The sequence below is a fragment of the Talpa occidentalis genome, unplaced genomic scaffold (assembly GCF_014898055.3).
Source record: "Talpa occidentalis isolate TD23 unplaced genomic scaffold, MPIMG_talOcc4v2.1 talOcc4.6, whole genome shotgun sequence".
NCBI classification, from domain to species: domain Eukaryota; kingdom Metazoa; phylum Chordata; class Mammalia; order Eulipotyphla; family Talpidae; genus Talpa; species Talpa occidentalis.
Window position 1 is genome coordinate 43,917,429 of NW_023604972.1, and position 9,034 is coordinate 43,926,462.

Below are 9,034 nucleotides of genomic sequence, written 5' to 3' on the forward strand. Positions count from 1 at the left end.
CCATTAAGCTGATGAAACATGGATACAGCAAATGTTACACTGGGAGCTCTGGTGAGTAAATCATAGACTCAAGTTACTGAACAGCAGCTCCATCTCCCCAATGATCAGCCCAAAGACAAGATGAGCAGAAAATGGCAGCCCCGCCTAAGGCACTGATGCATCACAAACCAGTAACCATGGATGCAGCAGACACAACAAACCCCAGTGAACACCTGAACATTCCCCACCTAGAACCCAACCAACAGCTGGCATCCTGGATTGGTCAGTTAAATGGTTGGTGGAAGAGATTTGTAAATAGGATTCCTTCTATTAATGTTTAGTGGTCATTTTTTTTACCCTTGTTATTGCATTTATATCAATATAAAATTTACATATCGTGAAATGTGAAAAAAGTAATAAATTTTTTAAATTTATTTATGTGATAGAACCTAATACGTCTATCAATATATGGATTATTCCCATCAACACAGAAAATATTCCTTTGTAACATTTCTATTGAAATAATACCTATATATAAAAGTCTTCTTCACACACACACAAACACACACATCAACTAAGAATATGAACTTGTGAATACTGTATTTTTTTACTCTGAAGTGAACTTCTATTTTTTTTTAAAGATTTATTTGTTTATTTATTTATACAAGAACTGGGGTACAGACCAGATACACGGAGGGTGAGAGGATTCACCAGAGACAGAGTACAGGCAAAAGGACCGAAATACACCGTTGAGGGGAGCAGCGGGCGAGACAGGAGAGGTCGGCCCCGCCATGTGGGATCCTTGCCTGCCGGCCAGCCAGGATCAAACCAGCACTGCAGAGGCTGCGGACAGCTTCACAGCTCTGCAGCTCTGCACTCAACCGCCTGTGCCACCAGGGAAGGCCTTGAACTTCTATTTTATATGAAAGTCAAAATTTCCTGAAAATGGCTGCAATTCATTCTTCCTTATGGCTGAATAATATTCCATAATATTAATAATATTAATATTAATAATATTCCACATCTTCTTGATGCAATTGTCTATTGATGGACATTTAGGTTACTTCCATGTCTTAGCTATTATAAATAATGGTACCATAAGATTGCAGAACATATAGTTTTTTGAATTGGTGGTTTCATATCCTTCAGATAGATGCCAAGAGAGGGACTGCCAGGTCCTACAGTATTTCCATTTTCAGTTTTTTGAGGTAAATCCAGACTGCTTTCTGTAATGGTTTCACCAGTTTACACTTCCACCAACAATGTTATAGAGCTCCTCTTTCTCTGCATCCTCTCCAGCAGAGGTATTTTTAACACATGCTATTCTTTTTTAAAAGAATGCTTTTCTAAAGATTTATTTATTTTTATATAAGAACTGGGGCACAAGCCAGATGTGTGGGAGGGTGAGAGGATTCACCAAAGAGAGAGCGGGGAACAGAACAGGCAGACCGACAGAAACACACTGCTGAGGGGAGCAGCAGGTGAGACAGGAGAGGTCTGTCATGCCATGTGGGTATCTCCGTGGCCGGTGGGGATCAAACCAGCACTGCAGAGGCTGCAGACAGCTTCACAGCTCTGCGCTCAACCACCTGCGCCACCAGGGAGGCCCACCACATGCTATTCTTATGTCTATGAGATGGCATTTCATTGTGGTGGTTTTTTTTGTTTTTTTTTGTTTTTTTTAAGATTTTCTTTATTTTTGAGTAGAACTGAGGTATAAGCCAGAGATGCTGGGAGGAGGGTGGTGAGAGGATTCACCAGAGCGGGGAGCACAAGGGGCAGATCTACTGAAATACACTGCTGAGGGGAGCAGTGGGCGAGAGGTAGGAGAGGTCTGCTGCACCATGTGGGAGCTCCCTGGCTGGGGATCAAACTCAGGCTATAGTGGTGACAGTGCTGACACTTAACCCCTATGCCACCGGAGAGCGCTCATTGTGGTTTTAACCTTCATCTTCTTTATTGGAAGCTATGATGAACATTTTCTCGTATGTCTGCCAGCCTTCTGAATAACCTCTTTGACGAACTGTTCATACATACTGCCAATTTATTAATTGGTTTGTATTTTAATTGTTGAATCATACTGCTTTTTATATATCTTGGTTACTAGTTTCTTCTCAGTTATGCATTTTGTGAATATTTTCTCCCTTTCAGTAGGATGTCTTTTTAATCTTCTTGTATTTTATTTCACTACGTTAAAGCTTTTAAGCTTAAGCTAATCCTAACTGTTTATTTCTTTTGTTTTTTTAAAGATTTGTTTATTTATGCACACAAGAGGTGGGGTACAGGCCAGAGATGCCAGGGATGAGAGGATTCACTAGAGACAAAGTGGGAGCAGAACAGGCAGAGTGACCATAGTACACTGCTGAGGGGAGCAGCGGGCAAGTCAGGAGAGGTCTGCTGCGCCATGTGCTGTTGCTCCCTGGCCGGCCAGGGATCGAACTCGTGCTGCAGAGGCTGTAGATTGCTTCATAGTGTGTTGCTTAACCCCTTGCACCACCAGGGAGGCCCCCAGCTGTTTATTTCTAATTCCCTTACTATACAGGTCAAATCTCCAAAAACATCTTTATCACTGATGTCACACGATGTATTACCAATGTTTTCTTCTATATCTCTCATTGTTGTAGGTATTATATCTAAATATTTTATCTATTGGGAGTTTATTTTTGTGTATGGAATTAGTAAAGCAACTTCCTTCTTTACAAGTGGCTTTCCAATTTCCCCAGCAAGATTTATTAAAGAGACTGTCTTTTCCCCATAGTTGGGTCATAGCAGCTTTATCATAAATCAGATACTGAGATGTGCATGGATTCATTTCTCGGCTTTCAATTTTATTCCATTGATCTATGTATTTATTTTTATGCCTATACCATATTGCTTTTAGTACTGTTATTTTATAGTAAAGTTTGAAGTCAGGTAATACGATACCTCCATTTCTCTGTTTTCTCAGGAATTGCTTTTCAATTTGAGACCTTTTACAGTTCTCCATAAATTTCAATATGTTTGTTGAATTTCTTGGAAAATAATGCTGGTAGTTTAATGGAGATTGCATTAAATTTATATATCATTTTAGGCAGAAGAGTCATTTTTAATATATTGAGTCTCCTCATTCATGAGTATGGGATGATATCCTTTCACCTCCTCATGTCACTATCTAAGCCCCTAAATAACATCTTATAGCTCTCATTGTATAGGCCCTTTACCTCCTTAGTTAGGTTAATTCTGAGGTATTTACTTATTTTTAAAGCAATTATAATGGATAATGGCGTTATTTTTTAATTTCTTTCCTTTTTGCCTATTTGTATATAAAAAAAGCCACAGATTTTTGTATGTTGATTTTGTAACCTGTCACTTTCCTGTTCATCTGTTGTTTCCAATAACTTTTTGGATGAGTCTTTAGGATTTTCTATATATATATATATATAATATACAAATATTACATATTTGTCCATAATATATAGTCTACAAATAGTGGTAGTTTCTTTTCTCACTTGGGTTCCCTTTATTTCCAGTTGTATTCTGGTATCTCTGGCCAAAACTTCTAATACAGAGTTAAACGGAAATGGTTACAATAGGCATCCTTGTCTTGTTCCATAAAATCATATGATCTCCGTAAGATCATATGGCGAAAGCTTTCAGTTTTCACCAGTAAGTATCATATTGGCTGCTGGTTGTCATATATGGCCTTTATTATATTAAAGTCGGTTCTTTCTATTCCAATCTTGTTTTTACCATGTGTGCTGAATCTTATCCAATGCTTTCTCTGCATCTATTGATTGATTTTTAGATTTACTTGTGTTGCTCTACTGTGTGGTTTGATTTATGTATATTAAACCATATAAACCCTAAGATAAAGCCATATAACCCTAAGATAAAGCCCTCTTGAACATGAAGTATAATCCTTGTGATACACTGTTGAACTTGATTTGCTAATATTTCCTATTAGATTTTGTCAGTGTTTATCAAGAGATATTAGTCTATAATTTCCCTTTATTCTGCTTTCTATCAATTCTTATTATTAGGGTAAAGGGAGTATTCCCTTTTTGTGGATCTTTTTAGTGAAATGGGTATTCTTTTGTAAAGATTTATTTATTTATGCATACAAGAACTGGGCTACAAGCCAGAGGTGTGGGGGTGGGGATGAGAGGCTTCACCAGAGACAGTGAGAAGCAGAACAAGCAGATCTACTGAAATACACTGCTGAGGACCTCCCCGGTGGCGCAACAGTTGAGCGCTGGGCTGTGAAGCTGCCTGCAGCCTCTGCAGCACCGGTTCGATCCCCAGCCCCCGGTGAGGATCCCACATGGCACACAGACCTCTCCTGCAATGCCCACTGCTCCCCTCAGCAGTGTATTTCGTCAGTCTGCCTGCTCTGTTCTCCGCTCTGGCTCTGGTGAATTCTCTCACCCTCCCGTGCTTCTGACTGTACCCAGTGCTTGTATAAATAAATAAATAAATCTTTTTTTTTTAAATCTATTTATAAAAAAAAAAAAAAGAAATACACTGCTGAGGGGAGTAGCAGGTGAGATAGGAGAGGTCTGCTGTGCTTTGTGGGTCACCTCCCTGGCTGGCTGGGGAATCGAACTCATGTTGCAGTGGCTGGTGATAGCTTGTTAGCACTGTCTTTAACCTCTGCACCACTAGGGAGGCCTCATTAGTTCTTTAAAGCTTTGATAAAATTCATTTATGAAACATCTGGTCTTGGATTTTTGTTTTAAAAAAGAGTTTTTTATAGCTGTTAGATTTCCACACTTGTGATTGTAGTATTCAACTCCTGTGTTTTTTCCTAGATTAGTCTTAGTTGATAGATTGATCTAGAAATTTGCCCATTTTTTCAAGGGTTATCTAATTTACTGGCATGTAGTTGTTCCCTTATGAACCTTTGTATGTCTGCTACCTGTGGTAATTTCTCCTCTTTCATTTGTGATTATTTTTACTAATGCTTTTTCCTTTTCTTCATTTGCCTAGATAGAGGTTTGTTTATTTTTATTTAACTGCTTGAAGAACAAATTCTTAGTTTCATTGATTTTTTTGTATATGCATTTATATATTTCATTTTTTCCCACTCTTATTTTTACTATTTCCTTCCTTCTATTCACTTTTAGTCTTGTTCATTCCACTTTTTTAAGTTACTTTAGGTATAATATTAGGTTATTTGGGATTTTTCTTGTTTCTTAATGTGGGCCTGTATTATTATCTCACTCTTAAGAATACTTTTGCTGCATCCTATAGATTCTGGTAGCTCCTTATAGTAAATTTGAAGTCAATAAATAAAAGATAAATATGAGAATAATCTTTAACCCTTAGCAAAGTAATGGGTATAAGTAAATGATCATCAATGACTGTCAGTCTTTGTATGTCTAATGGAAGAACATACATAACCTACATGATGTCTTGACAAAAAGCTAACTTAAATCTTATCAAGCTCCTTGTTTAGGGTGTTTACAGGAAGTACAGAGATTACAAGAACATTATAAATGAACATTATATAAGAACATTATAAATGATGCCACAGGGACAAAGGAACAAAATCCTGAATGCAGAAAACCCTAGAGGACAAACACCATTGTTCTTTTTTAAACGGAAATTTTTTTTAATATTTATTTATTTATTTATACAAGCACTGAGTACAGTCAGAAGCGCAGGTGAGAGAATTCACCAGAGCCAGAGCGGGAAACAGAACAGGCAGAATGATGAAGTACACTGCGGGCAGCAGGAGAGATCTGCGAGCCATGTGGGACCCTCGCCTGGTGGCCGGGAATCGAACCGGTGCTGCAGAGGCTGCGGGCAGCTTCGCAACCCAGCGCTCAACCGCTGCGCCACCGGGGAAGCCCCCAAACACCATTGTTTTTTAATAATTAAATTTACGAGGAAAGAAAAAAGGAATACATAGAGGAGAAAAGGGGCCCCATGGATTAAAAAGTAACATAAGAGACACTTCAATCATGCAGTGAGTAGATCTGCACTCCACCTACAGCTAGTCCAAATTGAGGTATGTGACCCACACCCCATATTTCAAAACTTAATATGAAAAAAAACAAAATACGGTTTTAAAATGTTATACTGATAATTATTGAAATAATGGTAATATTTTAAATATATTGGATAAAATAAAACATTAAAGTTAATTTCACTTTTACTTTTGAAGTTAGATTTAAAAATTCACATGTAGATTACATTTTATTTCTCTGACAATGCTATTGTTATTCAGATTCTGAAGAAACAAAAGTTATTAATATATAATATATCATTGGTCATTGCTTAATGTGTGATCATAGCATTGTGGTTATATTTTTTTTAAATAGTTCTTGCTCTTCCCATCTTGCAAGATGGTAGGTGAAAAAGCTGAGAAGGGGGCTAAGTTAGAAAAAGAAATCTGAAGCCAAGAAAACTGATGCTTTAAAAAAAAAAAAAAGAAAAAAGAAAACTGATGCTGCTGGCAAAGTTAAGAAGGGTAACCCCCAAGACCAAAACACCTAAGAAGGGGAAACGCCACTGCAGTCAAAACCTTATCGTACTCAGAGGATTTGGAAGACTATACCAACCTACTATGTGTCCAGAAAGATTAGTACAAGAGAAAGTATTCAGCAGCTAAATCCAGGATTGAAAAGAAAAAATAAGTTTCTTGTTGTTGTCACAAAACCGGCTGGTGGTGACAAGACTGGCAGTATCCAAGTGGTAGCCAAGTGGTTAAACATCAGAGAATGCATATTATCCCACTGAAAAGGTGCCTTAAAAGCCACAGCAAATACCTTTTGGTCAACATGTAAGAGCTAGCATTACTCCTGGGACCATTCTGATCATCCTCACTGGGCACCACGGAGGCAAATTCCTGAAGCAACTGAGCAGCGGCTGCTACTGTGACTAAATCACTGTCCCTCAATCAAATCCCTCTGCACAGGCTAAACCAGAAATTTGTCACTGACACCTTCATCAAAATTAACATCAGCATTGTGAAAAATTCCAAAACATTACACTGATGCTTACTCAAGAAGAAGCCATATAAACTCCAACACCAGGATGGTGAGATCTTCTATACAGAGAAGGAGAAATACAAGATTACAGAGCAGCACAAGTTTGAATGGAAAGCTGTGGATTCACAAATTCTGACAAAAAAAAGCTAACCCTCAGCTCCCGGACTACCTCTGCTCTGTGTTTGCTCTCACCAACGGAATTTACCATTACAAATTTGTGTTCTAAATTTCTTACCAAGAATCTAATTCAATAACTGATACATTAAAAAAAAAAGTTCTTATTTTTTAGAGCTATCTGAAATAAATAGTAGTAAAATAATATAATGACTAGAATTTGCTTCAAAATCTTGTGAAGGGAAAAAGTGGGTAATGTTATAGCTAAGTAAGGTTAGCTCTGAGCTGATCATGTTGAAATGTTGAATATGTGATTTGCTGTATTAATCTCTTCCTTTTTACATATATCTGACATTTTCCATATTAAAATGGGTGGGGAGAAGCCAACAAATGTAGACTTAATTTTAAGAAGTACAAATGTGAAACAAGTAATCTACTATGTCTAGAATACTAATTAATCTTGCTTCACTGTAGCTTCCCGTATTGGCTACCCTATCCTTGGTCTCAAATTCTTCTCATATGCTCAAACTCGTTCTGTTATTTAGCTCTTACCTTGGAAGTGCACCCTTAACTTCAGTCTCTTATCCCAGGCCCTTTGACTAATGTACCTAAACTTTCTGTTTCAGTTATTATTATAGGTAACAAATCACCCCAAAACTTAAAAAATTAAAACAACAATGATTTTCTATCTCTTGGGGTTCTGGAGTTTGACTAAGTTGAGCCTGGCAGTTCTCACTCTGAGTCTGACACAGGGTTACAATTGCAAGAGAATTAAGGCTAGAGGCATCTGAAAGTTTCCTCACACATAAGTCTGGAAATTAATGTTGGCTGTCAGCTGAGGTTGTCAATCAGAAAACCTATATGTGGGCTCACCATGTAACCCGGGCTTCCTCACACCATGGTAGTAAAGTTCCAAAACCTAATATCCCAGTAATACCCCAAGCTCTAGTGTATCATCTTTATCTTGTTTAAGAAACATCACTTCAGTCAGAGTATTTCCCCCATTCAAAGGGAGATAAAGCAGTTCCCACCTCTTATTAGGTGGAATATCAATGTCACAGTGGAAATGGGCACAGGGAATGGAACTCTTGTTGCAGCCATCTTGGAAAATCCAATCTGGAGCCCCCTTGATATGCACGTTTCTTGGCTCTGACCAATTTCTAATTATCAGAAAGCCAAATAGCACTTTTCCACTCAGAACTATCATCCATCTGGTCTTGCTCAGCTTATAGATTCCCCAGGGCACCAAAATTTGCATTACTCTAGCACCAGTAGAGCCTGGTCTCAGATTTCTGACTCCTCCCTTAACCCTTACTATTCTTCCTCCCTCCACTCTGGCCCATTCCAAAATGTGTAAACACATAACACTGGTCATACTCTTTAAAAAACTCTACCTTAAAAACAGGCAGACATGAAAGATGGTGGTAATAGACTTGCTTAATTAAGTTTTAAAACTATTCACTGACTATGCATTCTTAATGTCGGTTTGTGTCGTTATTATATAATGGGCACTAAAAATCCTCACTGTCAGTATCCTGGAAAAGCTCTTACTTTTAAATACCAGGTTGGGGGGGGGGGTGGGGTGCGGAAATCATTGTGTAGATGATTCCTGTCACCAGCAACACTGTGGCTCCATCTGCTGTCAGGAAACAAAGCTGACAGTGCCCTGGGTTCCTTTGCCCTGAAGGATTTTCCAGCATGGTTGTGCCATAGGCTGCCAACCATTTAGATCAATAAGCATAAATCAGAGAGAGGAAGAAAGTTATGTGACTTTGTTTAGGCAAGATACTAAAGGTAAAGAATGAAAATCCCATCTGTGTTTAGCCAAATGATAATAAGGGGAAATAGAGCTATGTAGATTCTCAAGGGCAGATTTCAGAGACCCGGTAATACAGCTATCTTTGAATAAACCTTTTACGTAAGTAAAATTGGTCTTGACAAATAACCCATGAACAGAACAATTAAATAAG

At 38.1% G+C, this 9,034-nt stretch overlaps 1 pseudogene; it reads left to right on the top strand.

Annotated features, from left to right (window-relative positions):
* The first annotated feature begins 252 nt into the window (after window positions 1–252).
* Window positions 253–7,191, top strand: LOC119261151 (60S ribosomal protein L6-like; annotated as a pseudogene).
* Window positions 7,192–9,034: the final 1,843 nt, after the last annotated feature.